Source organism: Mustela erminea, chromosome 5 (genome assembly GCF_009829155.1).
Source record: "Mustela erminea isolate mMusErm1 chromosome 5, mMusErm1.Pri, whole genome shotgun sequence".
Lineage (NCBI taxonomy): Eukaryota > Metazoa > Chordata > Mammalia > Carnivora > Mustelidae > Mustela > Mustela erminea.
The window spans coordinates 105,753,615-105,773,238 of record NC_045618.1 but is presented as its reverse complement, the minus strand read 5'-3'; the positions used below and the strand labels follow the sequence as shown (position 1 = coordinate 105,773,238).

The 19,624-nt window shown below is 43.4% G+C and overlaps 1 long non-coding RNA gene across 2 annotated transcripts in view; it reads left to right on the top strand.

The window, feature by feature from the left end:
* The window catches only part of LOC116591436, a 71,279-nt gene extending 56,258 nt beyond the window's left edge, over window positions 1-15,021 (top strand). For both annotated transcript variants that reach the window (XR_004286002.1, XR_004286003.1), the window contains exon 3: window positions 13,848-15,021. This is a non-coding gene — a long non-coding RNA (uncharacterized LOC116591436). The remainder of the gene's footprint in view (window positions 1-13,847) is intronic.
* The last annotated feature ends 4,603 nt before the right edge of the window (window positions 15,022-19,624 follow it).

Below are 19,624 nucleotides of genomic sequence, written 5' to 3'. Positions count from 1 at the left end.
TTTATTTGACAGAGAGAGAGATCACAAGTGGGCAGAGAGGCAGGCAGAGAGAGGGGCCCCCCACTCAGCAGAGAGCCTGATGCAGGGTTGGATCCCAGAACCCTGGGATCATGATCTGAGCCACCCAGGCCCCCCTAATCAGATCTTTCTGAATGTATGACACAATTTGTACCAAGATAACTAATGTGGTGCAAATATAACCATGTGTCTATACTCTGAAGTTCTTTGTCCTCCGGTGAGCGTAGTTCAAGAGGCGCTCTTCTGGCCTGGAGGCCCCTCCGCATCAGATAAACATGAGGGCGTCCTGTGACTTGCAGTGACTCTAGAGACGGCCTCTCCAAGAGCGGTTCTGCTCTGAGTCTCCGTGCAGGACCAGGGCGTGGGCTGAACCTGAGTTCTGTGACGGAGACTGCTACTGGGCAGTTAGTTTCCCCGGTTTCTGGGGCCTGACCAGCTGGATCCCATGGCTTGAAGCTCTGCTGCAGGGAGTACTTCAAGGGTCTCTTCTGTCTACCCCAGTTAGAGTCAGCTGAGCTAGCTCACACATCCTGATCGCACTGCCGCTGCTGATCCTGACGCCGGGACTGACACTGGGCCCCGACGCTGGGCCCCAACTGCTGCTGCGGGCCCCCCTGGCAGTGTTGGTGACCCTGCCTGGCTAGCCATGTTGACCACAGTTTCCAGGAGTCACTGATGCACTGCCTGGGAAAGCCAGATAGTTTAAGTAGGGCAGAACCAAGTCTGGCTGTTAAATAAATTGTTGAACTATGTTAAATTTGGTTTAGCAGGAAAAAAAGGGGCGTGATTGCTTATTTCCAACATCTCGACAGGATGTAAAATTGAGGCAGGCAATTTATCCTTCTCGTCCCCATTATCATCCCAGGGACTAGCCCCGGGCCTGGCTTTTGGCATATCTTCAGTTCGTGTGCTTTGAATGCATATGCATTCTCCAAATTATTTATATTTGGCCTTACAATAATTTTTTCAATAAGTTATAATATGATGTCATCAAATTAGTGATACTTCAAAATTAAATGAAATTTGATTCAATAAGTTCTATGTCTAGAGCAGTCACTGGCACATAGTAATCCCTCTATAGTATTTCACAAGGTAAAATAAGTTCCCAACCAGAAGGAAGTGACTTTTTTGTTTTTGTTTTTCCAATTCGGAACAAAGTACATATGGTCTAACTTCTCTGTCATGTCTTTCTGTCCTCTCGATGTCTCCCCTCTGATTCCATCACTTAGAACAATGATGAGGATGAACACAGTGATGTCACAATGACATCTAGTATTTGTTGAGCATCAGGCATTGTGCTAAATGTTTTGTGTGCATCATTTTATTTAGTTCTTAACATAAATGTATGAGGCGGGGCATAGGATCATGGGATCATTGGCATAGGATCGTTACCTTTTTGGCCAAGGAAACTGCAGCTCGCTCAGACAGTAAATGATGAAGCCAGTGTTCCTGGTTTGAGTCTGTATCTTTTCCACCTGTGTGTCCCATGTGGAGGGGGCTGTGGGTGGCTGTCTTCTTTTCTTCCGTTGAAGACACGTGGCTACCAAGTGCTGAGAGAAGTGCCTGGTTTTTATAAAGTTCCTCTGAAACTCCTCTATCCTGTCTTGAGAGAAAGTCACCGAGAGCTGTGGCTTTTAAGGTGTATCTGAGTCGTTCTGCCTGAGCTACAGGAAAAATTCAAATCTCCTGCCCCTGGGCCCTTTCTTGCCTCAGACTCTGTTCTGAGCGAGGGTAAAAGAAGACGATAATAAAGATAACTGATAAAAATGATGAAAGCAGGGGCGTCTGGGTGGCTCAGTGGGTTAAGCCTCTGCCTTCAGCTCAGGTCATGATCCCAGTGTCCTGGGATGGAGCCCCACACTGAGCTCTCTCTTCATCAGGGAGCCTGCTTACTCCACCCCACCCCGGTGATGTCTGTCAAATAAATAAATTTTAAAAATCTTTACTTTTTAAAAAAGATTTTATTTATTTATTTGACAGACAGAGATCACAAGTAGGCAGAGAATCAGGCAGAGAGAGAGGAGGAAGCAGGCTCCCTGCTGAGCAGAAAGCCCAACACAGGACTTGATCCCAGGACCCCAGGGTCATGACCTGAGCCAAAGGCAGAGCCTTTAACGCACTGAGCCACCCAGGTGCCCCTTAAAAAATCTTAAAAAAAAAAAAAAAGTGTTGAAAGCAGATGATGAGTGATGTCACTGAGGCAGAGCAGGTCTTCTACGATCAAGAATTTCATGGAGGACTTCTCAGATTGTTGCTCAGAGAAGCCAGAGGGGCGTGTGTCTCTTGGGCCGAGGAACAGCTCCATTGGCCGCTCTGCGGGCCAGGAGAAGATGCTTGCCACGTGTTACCGCGGGGCAGTTACCTGGAGCAGACCAGTGTGTGGTGCTGTCCATGGACCTCCACAAAGCAGCCAATTACAAACCTGGCCCAGTTCACCACGGCTCTGTGTCCCCCTCTAGACAAAGTGATGCGCAAGTCTCCATCTTGAGAATAATGCCCAGACGAGGCCATGCCCAGGCTCACACTAGCTCTGCCCGTCTTTCCTTTGGCTCTGACACTTTGTGGATGGATTTTGTTGCTGGGGCTCTGTAAGCAGAGGTTCCCTTAGCCAGCAAGAGAGTAAAGGGACCCGAGCTTGGGGCTTGCTGTTCCCCGTGTCAACTCCTCTCAGAGATGAGGGGATGCTCGTCCTTCAAAGTGACACCCGTGAAAGGCACATTTGTCGCTCCCAGCGAGGCTGCCCATTCAGAGGACAGTGAGGGGTTCGGTTGTTCAGCTTTCAGTTTTAGCAGATGGCACAATTCCCAGGGTGATGTAATAGCGTTTTGCTGACCGGGTTCGGTGGGCCCGCTGCAGAGAACAGTCCGAATCCCCTGTAGGACAATGGGCCTGGCAGGACGCTACCATTTCAGGTGCAGGGAAAACATCCTGGGCCCAGAGAGTATGAACGTAGCCCAACAGCCTCCCTCCCTCCCTTCAAGGGTCACCTTCGTCTGTTGTGCTTCCTGAAAGGGCCGCTCAGCCCCACTGGCTTGCTACCTGGCCCTTACCCATCTTTCTCAGTGCTGCCCTGGTTTCTGCTCAGAATGACAGGGCTGTGGCCTCCTTCCACGTAAACCTGCTCGGCAGTGCTGGTCAGCCGGGAAATGATCATTTCCTTTCCTGCTTCGTCCCTGAAGTACGCAGAGTCCCGAACCCAAGGCTGCTGCTATGTGTACAGACCCTTAGCCATGTGTTTTGGCTAACAGAGGGCAAGCGGAGCACAGCATGGAACAGGGTAACTTTTAAAATGGAAAACCAGGGAACTACTTAAGAACAAGATTATTCTTAAGTGTTTTGTCCATTTGTCACAAGATTTTTTTTTTTTTTTTTTTTGGCTCCCTCACCTTGTTGGGACTCCTCTTTCCTTTTCCATACTTCCGACATGACCTTGTAACACCCGATAAACTCTTCCTTTATTATACCTAGTGATTTAGCTTTTCATAGCTCCCTTCTTCACCCAAACCAGTTCCTTGAGCTGCTTTTGTGTGGCCAAAAGCTTGAGAAGAAGCTTTGCTCACCGACAAGGCCTTCTGCACAGGCTTTACCTTGAGCTGTACGAAGAACCAGTGGGAACTTTAGAATTACATTTTTTCCCCCTTAATATGATAAGAGTCAAGTTATCTGCTGGGACTCTTTACCTGTTTGGGTGGTTGGGGGGGCAGGAGAAGGGTGGAAAAATACATTAATTTTCTCTTTCTTCCTATGTCCTGCCTGCCATTTGGAAGAAGTTTCCAGGGATAAACTTAGCTTGTGACTCTGAGTTACATGATGAAGTTGACTTTTGAAAATTTTGACTTAAGCTCAAGAAAGAGATAGGCCTTATTGGGAATGTTACCTACTCTAGCCAATTCTGGAAATAAATTCTGCCCACACCTTGGGTATATTTGGAAACAGCCTGCCCAAATTGAGCCTCTCAGTGAGAACCCAGCCCAGGCACCTCTGGATGGCAGCCTGTGGGACCCTGAGCAGAGGATGAGGGCTGAGCTATGTGGAGGCCACAGAAACTGTGAAGTCAGAAATGCGTGTTGTTTTAAGCCACTGTGTTTGTGGTATTATGTTATGTAGCAATACGTGACTAATACAAGCCACTACCTCACAGAGTTGTTAGAATTAAATGAATTAAAGCAGGTAAAGTCTTCAGAATACTGCTTGGAACCCAGTAAGCAGATGTTAGCTATTCAAATACTAAGGAGTTTTATACATTTCCTTTCATAGTTCCTTAGTCAGCAACTTGGGTGCTACTATGTGCCCACATAATCCCTTTTTTTCAAACTCCTGACAGCCTAGTGGGAAAATAATTCATTGAAAATATTTATAACTCTAAGGAGTATTCTGAAGGAAAAATCCAGAATGCTAGGGGAGGATATAAAGGGACCTTGGACCCAGGCAGGGATTAATTGAGGAAGTGATGTTTAGGCAGCAAATGAAGGCTGAGTAGAAGGGGATAAACAGTGGGAGAGGAGCCCCGATCAGCTCGGTGCAGAAGAACTTTCTGAGGTGATGGGAGGGTCCTCTGTCAGTTCTGCCCAACCCAGGAGCCACTAACCCTATGCGGCTATTGATGGCTTTTTTTTTTTTTTTAGATTTTATTTATTTATTTGACAGAAAGAGGCAGAGAGGCAGGCAGAGAGAGAAGGGGGAAGCAGGCTCCCCGTTGAGCAGAGAGCCCGATGCGGGGCTTGATCCCAAGACCCTGGGACCATGACGAGCTGAAGACAGAGGCTCTAACCCGCTGAGCCACCCAGGCGCCCCTATTGATGGCTTTTAATGTAGCCAGTGCAGCTGATGAACTGACTTGTACATTTCATTTATTTTGAATTCATCTGCATTTAAATCGGTCCGCATGTGGCTAGTGGCTACCAGGTTACAAGTGTAGGGAAAAGGGAAGAACATGTCAAAGGATGCTAAGGCTTGAACAAAATGTTTTATTTAAACAACTGGAAGACGTCCTTAGCTGATGGGTACAGGTGTATGGTTCTGTTATTTGGTCAAACACCAACAATACTAGCGAACACTTGTACAGCATCTGTTCTGTGCCAGCACTGTGTGAAGCCTATGAGAACTCACTTACACCTCAGAATGGCTCTCATGACCTGCATTACAAAGGTACGCTGCGGCTCAGCTAACTGGCTTCCGGTGGAACAGCTAGTGATGAACTGAGCTAGGCAGGCTGGGTCCAGAAGCTGTGATTTACCGCGCAATATTGACCTTCATACAAACTGAAAAGGATTGTAAGCTGTGTTTGGGAGCAGGGGACCCTTTTGTTCTCTGGTTAGGTCATTGTGCCTGTATGTACTGCAAAAATGAAATATCTTCTGATGGAAAAGAAATGTTGCAGAGTAAAAGAAAGCAATGTGCGTATCTAATGAGTGGTTTTTTTTTTTTTAAGATTTTATTTATTTATTTGGCAGACAGAGATCACAAGGAGTAAGAGAGGCAGGCAGAGAGAGAGGAGGAAGCAGCTTCCTCGCTGAGCAGAGAGCCCGATGCAGGGCTTGATCCCAGGACCCTGAGGTGAGCCAAAGGCAGAGGCTTAATCCTCTGAACCACCCAGGTGCCCTTAATGAGCTCTTTTTGAGAACATATGTTGTCATGCGCAGTTGTATTTTTTGGAAACTTTGGTATTCCTACTCATTTTGATGTCTTTACCGAAGCCTAGAGGGAGGACAGTTTTCCAACATGGAAGTTTACTCCTCCTGTGTTTTGCTGTAACTTGATCGATCATTTAATAATTGTTTCCATGGACCTGGGGAGTCAGTGGCATAGGGCACAGTAATTATTTTTTGTTTTATACTACTCATAACAACAGAACTATCTCTGTGTAAAATTTTAAAACCTGAAGAACTGCATTTCTACTTGCAAAGGTAAATAAAAGATGCTTTGATCTGTTTCAGAGAAGTTTTCTCTGTATACATAAGTATGATGTATGTAAAATGTTAGGGAATATGAAAAGAGTGGCTGTTTCTTTGTCACGCGTTCTAACAAAACATAGCACTAAATCCCTTGAAAACGTGGTTTAGTGCCAGCATCATTCAGATGAAAAGGATACAGGAGAGAAAAGTGCTCCCAAGCTGTTCTGAACATTTTAGCCACATTGTGAACCCAGTGGATGTTTGCAGACTACACCACCAGAGGGAGTGGGATTACATTTTTAAATGTTTAATCCCATCACTAAACATACTCTACTGGCTGATTTAGGGCTACGGTTAAAGGTGATTTCCTATAAGATTAAAAGCCACAAATCTGTTGAGGAAGAACAGATGCTCCAATTACCTTTAGCTTCATTTAATTGGGTCCCTGAAAATGAGAAGTGCCTAGAAGAATTACTATCAGTGCTTTAATATCAAAGGATTCAGCATTTGTCAATATTATCAAAATGCCAAGGGAGTGTTATAGGGGCTGCTGAATTTAGGATATTTACAAAGCAGCTTCAATAGTAAAGGAACCTGTGGTTATAATTTGGAAATTACTTTCACCCACTACTGTGATGAACTCTACCACCTGTCTTGTTAGTTGAAGTTTCCTTTCTCCTTGTATTTGTGATTTTCAATTTTGAAATTAATCAGAGCTTATAAATAAAAAAGAGGTATTGGTTCAAACCTCTGCAGGAGCTCCCTGTAATCTGAGACTGCCCCCATACCTGGAGGGATGGGAGAGACCAGAGAAAGTGGCAAACTGCACCAGTTTAAAAGCAAGGGAATTTACTAAAGAGACTGGTTTCCTTGAGGGCAGGAGGAGTGGATCGCCACACCCGCCTGTCAAATCTTAGAAGTCTATATAGAGAGGCCTTAACTGGGTTTGGTCATGCATACTTCCAGATGATCTCAACAACTCCTCACTATCTCAAGTCTAGTTGTTCCAAGCTGCTTCTGGGAGTGAGAAGGGCACGTGTGAGCCTTCCAGCAAAAGGGGCGCCAGGTCTCAATGTGAGAAACACCCAGATGTGTCTGGTTAGTTTGCTAAAGTGTAAGGGTGAAGGAAAATCTCAGGAAAATCCAAGTTTGGAGAGTAAGAGAGGGATGGTCTGATGTGTTTTGGAAATATCCAAAATGGTGTGGAAGGCTGATGGGTGTGGATCACATTCATCTGGTCAAGAGATGGGGAGGCTTGGATCGTAGCAGTTAGCAGTGGGGGTCAGAGGAGAGGGACTCTCCTCACTTACCTCTTCAGCAGCCTCCCCACCATTCCAGAAGGTGCTGAGGACCGTCCACCTCCTGAAGCTCTGCCCTAAGGCCTGGGAGGATTTGGGTCCGAGCTCTTCCTTCACACGGCAATGTGCCACTGGATGCGTCACGGAAACTCTGGACCTTAGAGGCCTTGTTTGCAAAACGTCGAACACACCAGAAGATCTCCAAAGCTTCCTTCAGGTCCTATCTTCAGTCTTCCCAGAGAATGGCATGGTTTCTTTATGTCCATTTCAAACCAGATACGGTGATATATCCAGACTAAATTAATACCTCTGGAGCGCAGTAGATAATTGAGAAGAAAAGAGACTTAAACATCATTTAATCTGCAAGTTTTCGTATTTCTTATTAGCTGTAGTGTATTTTGTTCAAATGAAGTATTACGCAAAAGCTCAATAAAACAGATGGAAGCTGACAACCTCACGCTGATGTGGAAGTAAGAGAAGGGAGCCTGCACCTTGCTCCATTGGCTCCATTGGCAGCTCCAGCGGGGTGGGGGGGGAGGCACCCAGGGATTAGGCTCCCTTGTTTGGACCCTGGGCAGAGCCAGGCACAGAGTGGAGGCTTGAGCTGTCTAGCTCCAGGCAAGGAATGAGCCAGGTCATGACCCCTGTGATCTCAGAGTTAGGGACAAAGTTAAGATAGGATCTAAGTCTTCTGGTTTTTGTTTTGTTTTGTTTTTTACTGTTGCAGGATGAGATAAGATCCTCAAATGCATACTTTCTTGAAGAGTGCAATGTCAAATATCTTGTAAAACTTTTTGGAATATAAGAGTTGGCAACAGCACTTGAACGTTTTTCTCACACTGAAGTTAATGATAACGTTAGAAAGGACTAAGATACTGGGCCCTCAGTTACCCATATATCCTTGTTTAGGAATGGATTATGACTTGTTTTCTGAAGAAAACTTTGGCCTTGCCTGGATGGAGATGGCAGAGATGGTAGGTTTCTTAATCTAGGCACATGTGCTGTTATTCTTCATTACATAGCCTCAAAAATATCTTTAAATTTGTTGCCTTTTTTTTTTTTAAAGATTTTATTTATTTACCTGAGAGAGCACAGAGGGAGAAGCAGACTTCCTGTTGGGTGCAGGGCTCCACACGGAGCTCAATCCCAGAATCCTGAGATCATGACCTGAGCTGAAGGCAGATGCTTTAACTGACTGAGCCGCCCAGGTGCTCCTAAACCTGTTGCTTATTAAAGAAGGTAAATGGGTCTTCCTCTAAGTAGGAACATAGAGTAATCGGCTCCAAGGACTTGCCTGTGATAATCAATATTAATTAACCAATCAACTAACTCTCAAACATCCCTGAAACAGCTAATCCGCACCTGGTACTGTGTTAGGCATTAGGGATACGAGGGTGAGCAAAGACAGAGCCAGGAGCTGCCTTGGGGAGGTTCCGGTCCAGTGGGTGAGCTACACAGGTAGAGACAGCTTTCTGGAAGGTGCACCCTCTCTAGCTTGAGACATGGAGGAGAAGCGCCAGACAAAGGCAAGGACCAGAGCATTGCCAAAGGCAAGAGCTTTCCAGACAGAGGGAACAACACAGATCCAGAGGTGAGAGATAGCATGACTTTTTCAGTAACGTCAAAGAGCTGGAATGAAGGGAACAGTCAGAGAGTTGAGGCAGGAGTTGTGGAGGCCGAAGTCTGTATTCCGTGATGAAGGCTGTGGAATTCATGCGGGGTCCCGTTGGAGCCTTTGAAGTGTTTGAAAACAGCACCCTGTTTTAGGGAAAGCAGCCTGGCCGTGGTTTGGAGAATGGATCAGAGTAAGACAGACCAGTTGGAAGGCTGTGGGGTAATCCGGCTGGAAGGCGGGCCACCTGACCTTGGGCAATGGCATTGAAAAAGGAGAGGCAACCCAAGTGGGAACTACTGTCTATGGGATTTGGTGATATTAACCAGTTTCTCATGAGAGGTTTGGGATTTACAGAGACGTCCTTGGAGGACACAGAACCTGTGCGGGTCTAGCCCTTGGTTTGGAGTTAGCTGAGCGTTCTAAGAGGGCGCAGTGTTTGAAGGTCTTGTCAATGGGATTTTCCTCCATAGTGATCTCACACTGTGCCGTCGTCGGGCTGTGTGTCCTTGTATCTTCCCGTGGATGTTCTTCACGCTCTTGTTTACAGCATTACATGGGGTCCTTTTTACGACTATCCTGGAGATCTTACTCTCAGGGTGCACACCAGTGATGATTTCCGCTTCTCCCGACTTTGTCTTGAGCTCTGTCCACGAGAAGTAGTTTTAGGGACCACAAGTTCCTCTTGGGTTGGTGTCTAGGAAGCTCTAAGCCAAATTACTGCTGCTTCTAACAAAATGTATTAGCGCTGGTGGCATTTTATTGACCTCATTCTGGCTTCAATTTCTAGCTTCTATTTTTAATTTTACTTTCTTCCCAGTTCCTTCCTTGCTCATTATTATTGTTTTAAAATCTCCAAATGTAGTATCTCTACAAGCCACTTCAATTCGTTTTTAGAATGAGACTGGCTATAAATAATTATAATAACGTGAAGAAAACTTCTTACAGCTTTGTGCCATGGAACAGTTAGAAAGTTAATATTGCTGGACCGCCTGGTGGCTCAGTTGGTTAAGCATCTATCTCTTGATTTTAGCTCAGGCCATGATCTCTGGGTCCTGAGGTCAAGCCCGACCTGAGGGTCGTTGCTCAGTTGGGGAGTTTGCTAGAGATTATCTCCCCACCCATCCCAACCCTGCTGTGTGCACTCATGCTCTCTCTCTCTCTCTAATAAATAAATAAATAAATAATTTTTTTAAAAAGAAAGTTAATATTATATATAAACTTTTTTTTTTTTTTTTTTTTTTTTTTTTAAAGGAGGCTACATGCCCAGCTTGGAGTCCAGCTTGAGGCTCGAACTCATGACCCTGAAATCAAGACCTGAACTGAGACCGAGAGTTAGACACTCAACCGACTGAGGCCCTGCCTTTATGCTTTTAAGTGTTTAATTGTGAATTGAAAATTCAGATTCAAGTTTTTGAAAGTCTAAGGATTTCTCTTGACTTATAAAGCAAAAACATGCATTTCTCCATCCTCTTTCCTCTGGATTATAATTTGAACATCACCAACTTCTTCCTTCTGATTTAAGCTGAATAGTAGCATTTTTTGTTTTTGTAAGGAGTTACTTATCTTCACCAGTACTTCTATAATTTTTCATATGGGAGAATTTCTGAGTATTTGCAAAGATTCATTTAAAAATATAAATGTGGTTATATTGGGTTAGTCTTTTTCTGAGTCACAGAAATAACTCTCTCTCTCCTTTCCTTCAACAGTCAGGCTCTGTATTACATACAGAAATATGGATTTAAAAGATTTATTCGTGTCCCAAAGAAACCAGGAATCTAGTGGGGGAGGCAGTTAATCCGATCTTTGCTGTTTAGTGGGATAAATGCCTCTACAGGGGGTAAGCACAGTGAATGCCTTAACTTTTTGGGTCCCCACTTTTTGCCTTGGTTGTAGGAACAGCCCTGCTGAGTCAAACTCCCTGTATTTCTTTGTTTTCTGTGTCTGATTGTACCACTGTTATGCAGACCCAGCCTGTGTGGGTGTCGGACTTCTGGCTCCCCATTTTTAAGCCTGAAGTTTTGGCGTTACATGCCATGCAAGAGGCTGCTGTCCTTTTCAGACAAAGTCTTATCATTGCAGATAAACTTTAATGCCAGATTCTGCTTAACGAAGTCAACCCCACGTTGATTTGTTAACGATGAGTAGACGATTGCTTTGCTGATCTGATCTGGAATCAAGGAATTCTATTAAAGGACACATTTTGCAGGAAGGACATTCTCATCAAGTCTCTGATCAATATGCTTTGCAACACTGGCATTGATTTACATTGGCGGATGCAGTAGAGTCCAAAAATGGCCATTTTTTTTTTTTTTTTTTCCAGCAAGCCCATACAGAGGCAGAAATTGGTTTCTCCAGCTCCTGAATCAGGGCGAGCCATATAACATGCTTTAGATCACAGAATATGGCAGAAGCAATATTGTGCCAAATTCTGAGTCTGGGCCTCGAGAGGCCTTGCAAACCTGACTCTTGCTCTTGGGACTTTACTGCTATGTTGAGCAAACCTGAATTAGCCTTTTGCACAATGAGCCTTGTGGCCCACTCACCCCTGTCTCCCCATCCACTAGTCATGTGCGGAGGTCATCCTAGGCTGTTCAGTCCACAGCTGATCCACCTGCTGACCACAGGTACATAAGTGAGCCCAGCTGAGATCAGAGAAGCCTGGACAGATTGGTAGAAGCACCAAGCTTACCAATGGGTGGTGAGAAGTAATAAGTGGTTGTTATTTTAAGCCATTAAGGTTTGGGTTGTTTGGTGGGCAGTAAAAGCTGAACAGTAGGAAGGCAATTTTGACATTACTGCAGTGGCACACATATGCTAGAGGATGGTAGAGCCAGAGTAGAAGGAAGGAAAGGTATTAAAGAGCAAGAAAGAAGAGTAACACGCCCTCAGCACCTTCCGTATGCTCAGCTGATGATTTTTTTTTTTTTAAGATTTTATTTATTTATTTGACAGACAGAGATCACAAGTAGGCAGAGAGGCAGTCAGAGAGAGGAGGAAGCAGGCTCCCTGCTGAGCAGAGAGCCCGATGTGGGGCTCGATCCCAGGACCCTGAGATCATGACCTGAGCTGAAGGCAGAGGTTTTAACCCACTGAGCCACACAGGCACCCCAGCTGATGATTTTTTTTATTAACTCAAATCAGTGAAGAAACAAATAAACAAGTCTTCTGGACATTGTAGTAGATTATACATAAAGGAGATTCAAACCTCCTAATTAATTATGATTCCCAAAAGATTTGTCAAAACAAACCTATGTTATTTATGGCAGTGAATTTTAAAAATATCAACCCCCTAATAATATATAATTCTATTCATATCTAAAGACCATTTATCTAACCCCATCCCCAGGACCCTAAAAATGAGTGGTAATATTCTAAATTTGACTGGATGGCAAATTGCATAAGTAACCAGGTACTGAGCATACCAGAAATATAATTCACAGAAGACTCTGGAAAATAGGCCTGTTAGGTTTCAGTTTCATTTAATAGCCCTTGAGGGGTGTCCCTCTGTCTGCTGAGTCCAGGGTTTAGCTAGGGGACGACAGAAGGAAGAAGAAGACGAGGGAATGATCCGATTGGAAGGGTAAGGGGATGGTGGGCGTGGTCATAAAGCCATACTGGAGAAGGTGGCATTGTGCCCTGTCAAGGAAAGATGATGCATTGAGAAGGAGGGCTGTCGCCAACTCACCAGGAGGCCTTTGGACCATTGGCTTAGGCTCTCCAGCTTTAGTTTCCTCATTCATAAACTTTGCTCTAGGCAAGTTGTTCCATTTCTGGTCTTGAAATAAGCCAACCTTCCCTGATGCACTTTCTTCCAGAAAGTGGTCCTAATGAAAGATTTTCTTGACTACAATGATTTTTCTGTCCTGAACATGTTTTGATTGTCTGGTGTGTGCCAGGCTCTCTGAGAAGCTCTGGCCATACCGTGATGAACAAAATGGCGTCCTTGCCTCTGAGGAACTGAAGTATATAGTGTGGGAAAGACCGCATGGTGTGGGAAAAGATCTGGAGGGGCAGATACCTGGGCCATTCAGGAAGGGTGGTGCTCAGAGCAGGCTTCCCAGAGGAGAAACATCTTTGGAAACCGCTGAAGGAGGAGCAGCACTGCTCAGGTGGAGCGGCATTTTTAAGTCCCATCAAGCACAGATGGTCTGACTCCATGGAGCCAAGAGATTGTTACTCATCACTTAAGCCCAGATAACTGTGTGCCTACAGTACTTTGTTACCTTAAGAATCTGAAGAGTTTAAGATTGCTTTGAGATATTACAGAACTTTTCATGTACTTGTTGTCATGGAGCCTTGTTTTATTATTTATAAGAACATGAAGAGCCAGAAGAAGAGACCTTTAGTCAGATGTCATCACATTTACCAGAAAGGAGATAATTGTGATTGCTGAGATTAATGTGGAGGCAAGTGGCACTCTCCAGCACAGTGAATGTAAAAACCCAGCAAACACTGCTGAATAGAGCTAGAGCAGGTTTTAGGGTTGGTCGTGTGTGTGTGTGTAACCATTTTAAGAGCAAGAAAGCCATCTATCAGAAAGTTTGGAAAATGAGAAAATATGGTTTTTAAAAAAAGTATTTATTTGTCAGAGAGAGAGAGTACAAGCAGAGGTAGCAGCAGGCAGAGGGAGAAGCAGACTCCTTGCTGAGGAAGGAGTCCAACACAGGGGCTGATCCTGGGACCCTGGCACTATGACCTGAGCTGAAAGCAGACGCTCAACCAACTGAGCCACAGAGGCATCCTGAGAAAATACTTTTATTGTTTTTTTTTAAGATGTTATTTATTTATTTGACAGAGATCACAAGTAGGCAGAGAGGCAGGCAGAGAGAGAGGGAGAAGCAGGCTCTCCGTTGAGCATAGAGCCTGACGTGGGGCTCAATCCCAGGACCCTGAGATCATGACCTGAGCTGAAGGCGGAGGCTTAACTCACTGAGCCACCAGGCACCCCTGAGCAAATACTTCTAATTTTATTACTCTAACAATCACTTTTTGAATTTTCAATATTTTAATATTTTTCCTAAGGTACATAAGCATGTTACTGAGCTGACCATCCTTTTTGGCATCAAGACTGACTGACCTGACGACTGCTCTACCTTGTGGACGCAAGGCTGTGGGAGCGCCAGCCTCTCAGTGCAGCCCCTATGGAACAGAACGGAGAACTGGTCACCTGGCTCGCAGCTCCTGCTATCACACGTCTGTCCCGCGTTGCATGTAACCCATGCACTTGCAGGCTGTATGTGGGTTTGATCCAGGTGGATGCACTTTCCTGTCTCAGCATCAACAGGGAAGCCCTGGGGCAGGAGGCTAGAGACTCTGGGCATTGGCAGGAGGTGGAGAGCTGCCGGGCTGTGTCCATGTGAAGGTGATGGGAGCCCGCAAACAAGCCGGCCACTGCAAAGGGGAAGCAAGAGCATTGAACTGAAGCATGAAAAGTATTTGCTACAACCTTTTCGCTTTTCTCTTGTACTCTTTCTGGTAAGCGAGGAGCCTCCTCTGACAGCCAGGTAGCCAGAAAAATTTAAAAAAGGCAAAAGTCCACGTTAGTACTGACCGTTTGCGTTATCCTGGTGTATTGCTGAGATAGGGATAGGGATGAAATAAAACCTCGTGAACAGATTTCTTGCAAACAAATAGTTCTTGAAGCTAAAGGCAAACCCACTCCTGAGATTGCTTTTGGCGATAGTTACTCAAGATGTGGATATAGTGAATATATAGGTATTCTAGACTTTTTTTGCCTTGTTGATAAATTCTAATGAGTTTTAAGTGTTCTGTTCTCTGATTTCCCATACCATGCTTACCGTTTCTTTCCAACTCTTTCGTCCTCACAATTGTTTATTGATAATTGTTTCTGAAACCGGTGAACATACACTTAAACGTGCACAATATGCCCTTGGAAAATAAAGGATAAAGAAAAGATATGAAAATTAAATTTGGTGTTTTGAGAAGGAATTCAGACTTGCTTTGATTTTAATGATTTCAGTAACCAGAATTTAATTTTCAATAAATTTTATGGGTCACGGTCATCTTGAATGTTTATGGTCCTCATGCCAGAGGGAAGAGAGAAATCTGAGCGATTTGTTCTAGCTCGCTCTGGCCAGGATAGGATCACTGTCCTTTTCCCTCACTACAATCAGTCACAGACCCCACACTCCCCACCATACAACCACAGGGGGCAGAAAGTACAATTCTGTGGGATGCCTAAAATAAAGGAGGCCCAGGGATACTTGGCGAATAGTACCAAGACTACCACAGCAGGTCTGACATTTTTAGCAGATAATGTTACAGAAAGCCTTGTGAGATAAGTGATATGTGGTAGGTTTGAGGCTGTGGCATGCCTGGGATTTTTCAATGTTGAAATTAAAGTCTTATTTGAAAAGGGAATATGTAGCAGGTTTAAACATATAACCATCAACACAACTGTTTAAAAGGGTTAAGTAAATCTTTATTAGCCAATAAGAAAAGTGGAAAATGCAGTCTCCATGTTCTTGGGGCTCTCCTCCTGCAGGCTTAAGCAGTCAGGGGAGATCTTTGGCTAAGCTCAAGCATCAGGGAGACACGCTGGTCTTCAGTCCTCTAGTCTCTGCTGAGATGTACGCTAGCCAAGCCTACATTCCATGTCTCTGGGGCTGGCAGCTCTGCTGCCTTTGGTCTAAGCTTGAAGCACCAGAATCTCTACTGAGCCTGGGAAGCCCAAGCCTAATGGCCTAGCCTCCCTCAGGGCACCACCCTGTAATAATGTCTCTGAGGCCATTCCACTTCCCTGGGGCACGAGTATCAAGCAGGACCAGAGTCCCTCCCATTCCTGGGACCAACCACCTTTGTGCCTGTATCAGCCTGAAGCATATATTCTCTGGGTTCTCCTGCCTTCTCACAGAACAGGAAGAACTGCTGCCCCAGAGCATCTACTTTTTCTGCAAAGCACTTAAATTCTGCAGTTCACCTATTGCATTGGTCTGCCGATGTGATGCCAAGATCTGCCTCCCGTGATTGGTGTCATGGTTGAAGGGGTTCAAGGAGACTCCTGACAGCAATTGATACAGAAACTCCTAAAAATGTGAATGAAATGTTCAAGTGAATTAACTTTAGTAATAGATAATGGACAGGACAGGTAGGGTTGAGAGAAGGACATTGATATTTATTGTACACCTACTATATACCAAGCCTTGGTAAAAAAAATTTTTTAAGACTTTCTTTCTCTCTCTTTCTTTCTTCTCTTCTTTCTTTTCTTTCTCTTCTCTCTTCCTTCCTTTCCCTCTTCTTCTCTCCCCTCCCTTCCCATCTTTCCCCTCTAGACCCTTCCCCTTCTTTCTCCTCCCTCTCTCTTTATTTAGAGAAAGTATGAGTGGGGAGAGGCAGAGGGAGAAGGAGAGAATCTTAAGCACATTCCACACCCAGTGGGGAGCTGGACTCAGGGCTCAGACCCTTGACCCTGAGATCATGACCTGAGCTGAAATCAAGAGTCGGAAGCTTAACCGACTGAGCCCCCCAGGAGCCCTCTTAGTAAGGTATTTTCATATGTTATCTCACTTAACCATCACAGCAACACTATTAAGTAGAGAGTTGGAGCCCATTTTACAGATGAGAAAACTGACCCTCAGAGTGTTCTGCGTGTCCATAAAACAAAATAGTAATGCCATTTATGATTTTTTTTATGCCAGCCACTGTTATAAAGTCTTTATGAATATAAAATCATTAAATCTTCACAATAATTCCATGAGGTAGATATGATTAAAAAACAAAATTCAACCAAATGAAATTTAAAGATCTAACTGGTTTTATTAAGCAGCATCTAGGATGTAGAAGGGAGGTCCCAAGAGTTGTGCAAAACGGGAAGGTTTTTATAAAAAGAAGAGTGAGGCAAGAAGTTCTTAGTAAAGGAAGAGAAAGGATTGTTTCAGGCTTGGTCACTTTCCCTTGGTGGGGGGCAGGAAGTCTCATTAGGTGGATTACCTCATGTTCCTTTCAGGGATGGAGGGGACCCATGTCCCAGAATCCTCTTTGGTGTTGATCAGAAAATTCCTGATTGAAGAAAAGTTAAGACTACATTTCTGGGGGAAGTTGAAATTGCAGTTAGATTAGGTATTAAGCCCAGATTTGATGACTTAGCTTAAGTGACACCATTTTGGGCCTGTTGTTTTCTTTTAAACGGCACCCTATTCTTATTTTGCAGATGAGAAAATTGAGTCATAGAGTTTAAGAGACGCACTCAAGGTCACACAGCTAGAAAATGGTGAGACCAGATTTGACCCCTGGCAGTCTAGATTCAAAGTCCATGCTCTAAACCACCCTGCTATATGGCTGAGGGAAGTGGTGAGGAAAAGGAGGGGGGGAGGGAGGGGAGGGGGAAAGGACGGAAGGAAAGAGAGACAGACAGAAACACACACACACGTCATAGATAAATTCTAAAATTTGACTGTATTTGTTGAAACTACTTCAGACTATCTCCAAAGGATTTCAATGCATTTCCAAGGAATCGAGCCTCAAAAATAGTCCTGTGTTGGAGCCTGGTACCAGAGGTCAATGAAGAGTAGACTGCCCTGATATCTTAGACAGATACTGAGTGCTGGGCCGCCAACCACTTTCAGTCCTACCATTGGCTGAAGAGTCAAATAGCAATGCCTAACATTGCCCAACACTGGAGTAGAAAGGCCGGATCAGCTTTCCAAATGTGGCAGCTGATGACTTGATGGTTAAATGCTCAAAACAGCTTTTAGAAAGTGGAATACGAAGACTACATTTTTTTTTCTTTCCGGATGCTAGTGCTTATCACCTGGTTGGCTAGATGCCAGATGCTTTTAAACACAAACACTGTGCAAACTACCTGGGGTCATATCTGTAAATAGTGCTGATGATTATACAAGGCAACATTGGCCCTTGGGTATTAAGACTGAAACATTCTTGGCTCTCCAAACAGCTAAGTTACTCTTGGCTCAAGGAGGTGTGTACATTACAATAGATTCCCTTCTTTCAGCACTCTTTATTGGTAAGTCCAAAGAGGTGGTCAAAAAGATGAAGTGACTTGTTCCTGTCATGGAAGAGGACTAACACCCAGATTTTCTGGCCTCCAGCTGGTAATCATAGTAAAGAAGACTAGATTCCATGCATTTTATTTTACTAACTCTTCCAAAGTATAAAGGCTGTTGTGGTATTTGAAAATGATTTTTTTAATGACAGAATACATCTTTGAATAGAATTTATGCTCAATGATCATACTTAGTTTTTAATGTTATTTCTTGGTATACTTATTTTAGGATTAGACCCAAAGTTGTAAGTGACTATCACATAAATTATTTTACAAATGATATGGCATTTTTTTCTTTTACAACACAAATGGTGAAGTTTTTTATACTCAATTAGTATAAATACCTAATCTGACTCGGTCAGAGGATCAAAATAAATATGGCCCAGATATTAAAATTCACTTGGAATCACAGGCAGATGCCTTGTGCTAATGCAGTAAAAATATTCCTGCACACAGACCAAATTTTTCTAAATTGAGTTATGATTTACCCAGAAAATTGATTTATTATTTAGTTTAATAGGGAAATTGGCGATGTAAACTGGCTACTATGAGGAACCATTTTTTTGCATCGAACAATTACCTTTGGTCTTCATTTGTTTAGTTGTACCTTTCCTTATTTTTTTCAGAATAGATTTGAGGCACACTGATATTTCACATTTTGTAAATTTGAATTTTTGTACTGGGGTTTATGAAAACTGGTAGGCTGAGCAGGCAAACATATAAAAATGTTTTTAAAAATTCTCTTCCCCTCAAAATAATTTCTGTAAATTTTTGATGATCACAAAGTAACATTTGAAAGGTCAAAAAATTGTTATTATGTGCAACAAAGTGTGCTTATCATTAAAGAAATTTACTTTTCATTGTTGATCAATTTATAATTATAAAATTTAAGTTCCAGGGCGCCTGGGTGGCTCAGTGGGTTAAGCCGCTGCCTTCGGCTCAGGTCATGATCTCAGGGTCCTGGCATCGAGCTCTCTGCTCAGCAGGGAGCCTGCTTCCTCCTCTCTCTCTCTGCCTGCCTCTCTGCCTACTTGTAATCTCTCTCTGTCAAATAAATAAATAAATCTTTAAAAAAAAAAAATTTAAGTTCCATTAAAAAAAAATGTCCAAGATGGTGGCATGTCCTTGCATTTGCTGTTTTAGTTGCCCTATTACAGATGATTAGAGGCATTTGTATTTTAAAAATTAATATTTTATTTAATATTTTAAAAATTAATTTCCAGGTCAGTCTGAGATTTTAAAAATAATTTCTTTTAGGAAACAGACTCTTGTGGGTATAATCTTTACCTTATTTAAATTTATGCTGAATTTGTTGTTTGTATGAATGATGAGATTCAGCAAGTACATTTCTAACCACTACTGTGAAAATTCTGAAAACAAAGCAAAACTAGGGAAAAGGCACCAACTTACACAATGAGTGTAATTTAGAACTTAAGTACATTATGGTAAAATAAGTTATAAGCATTAATAGGACAAAACCACTTGTTCTTAAAGTCTGTGCATATTCATATTTCTATTACATTAGAAGGTTTTTGCTTGAGTAGTTTCTTAATTTCTTTCTCATTAAATCATTTATATATTAATATGCTATGCATTATGTTATTAAACACATATGAGGTAATAGAAACTTTAAACAAAGCGATGTCTCCAAGTAACAGGATCAACCCATTTTACCATGTACAATGCATGCATTTTGCATAAGGTTTGCCACAGAAATAAAAAGAAAAATAATAAAAGTAACAAAAGTGTGCTGAAGATCACTTTCTGGGGTGGGGGT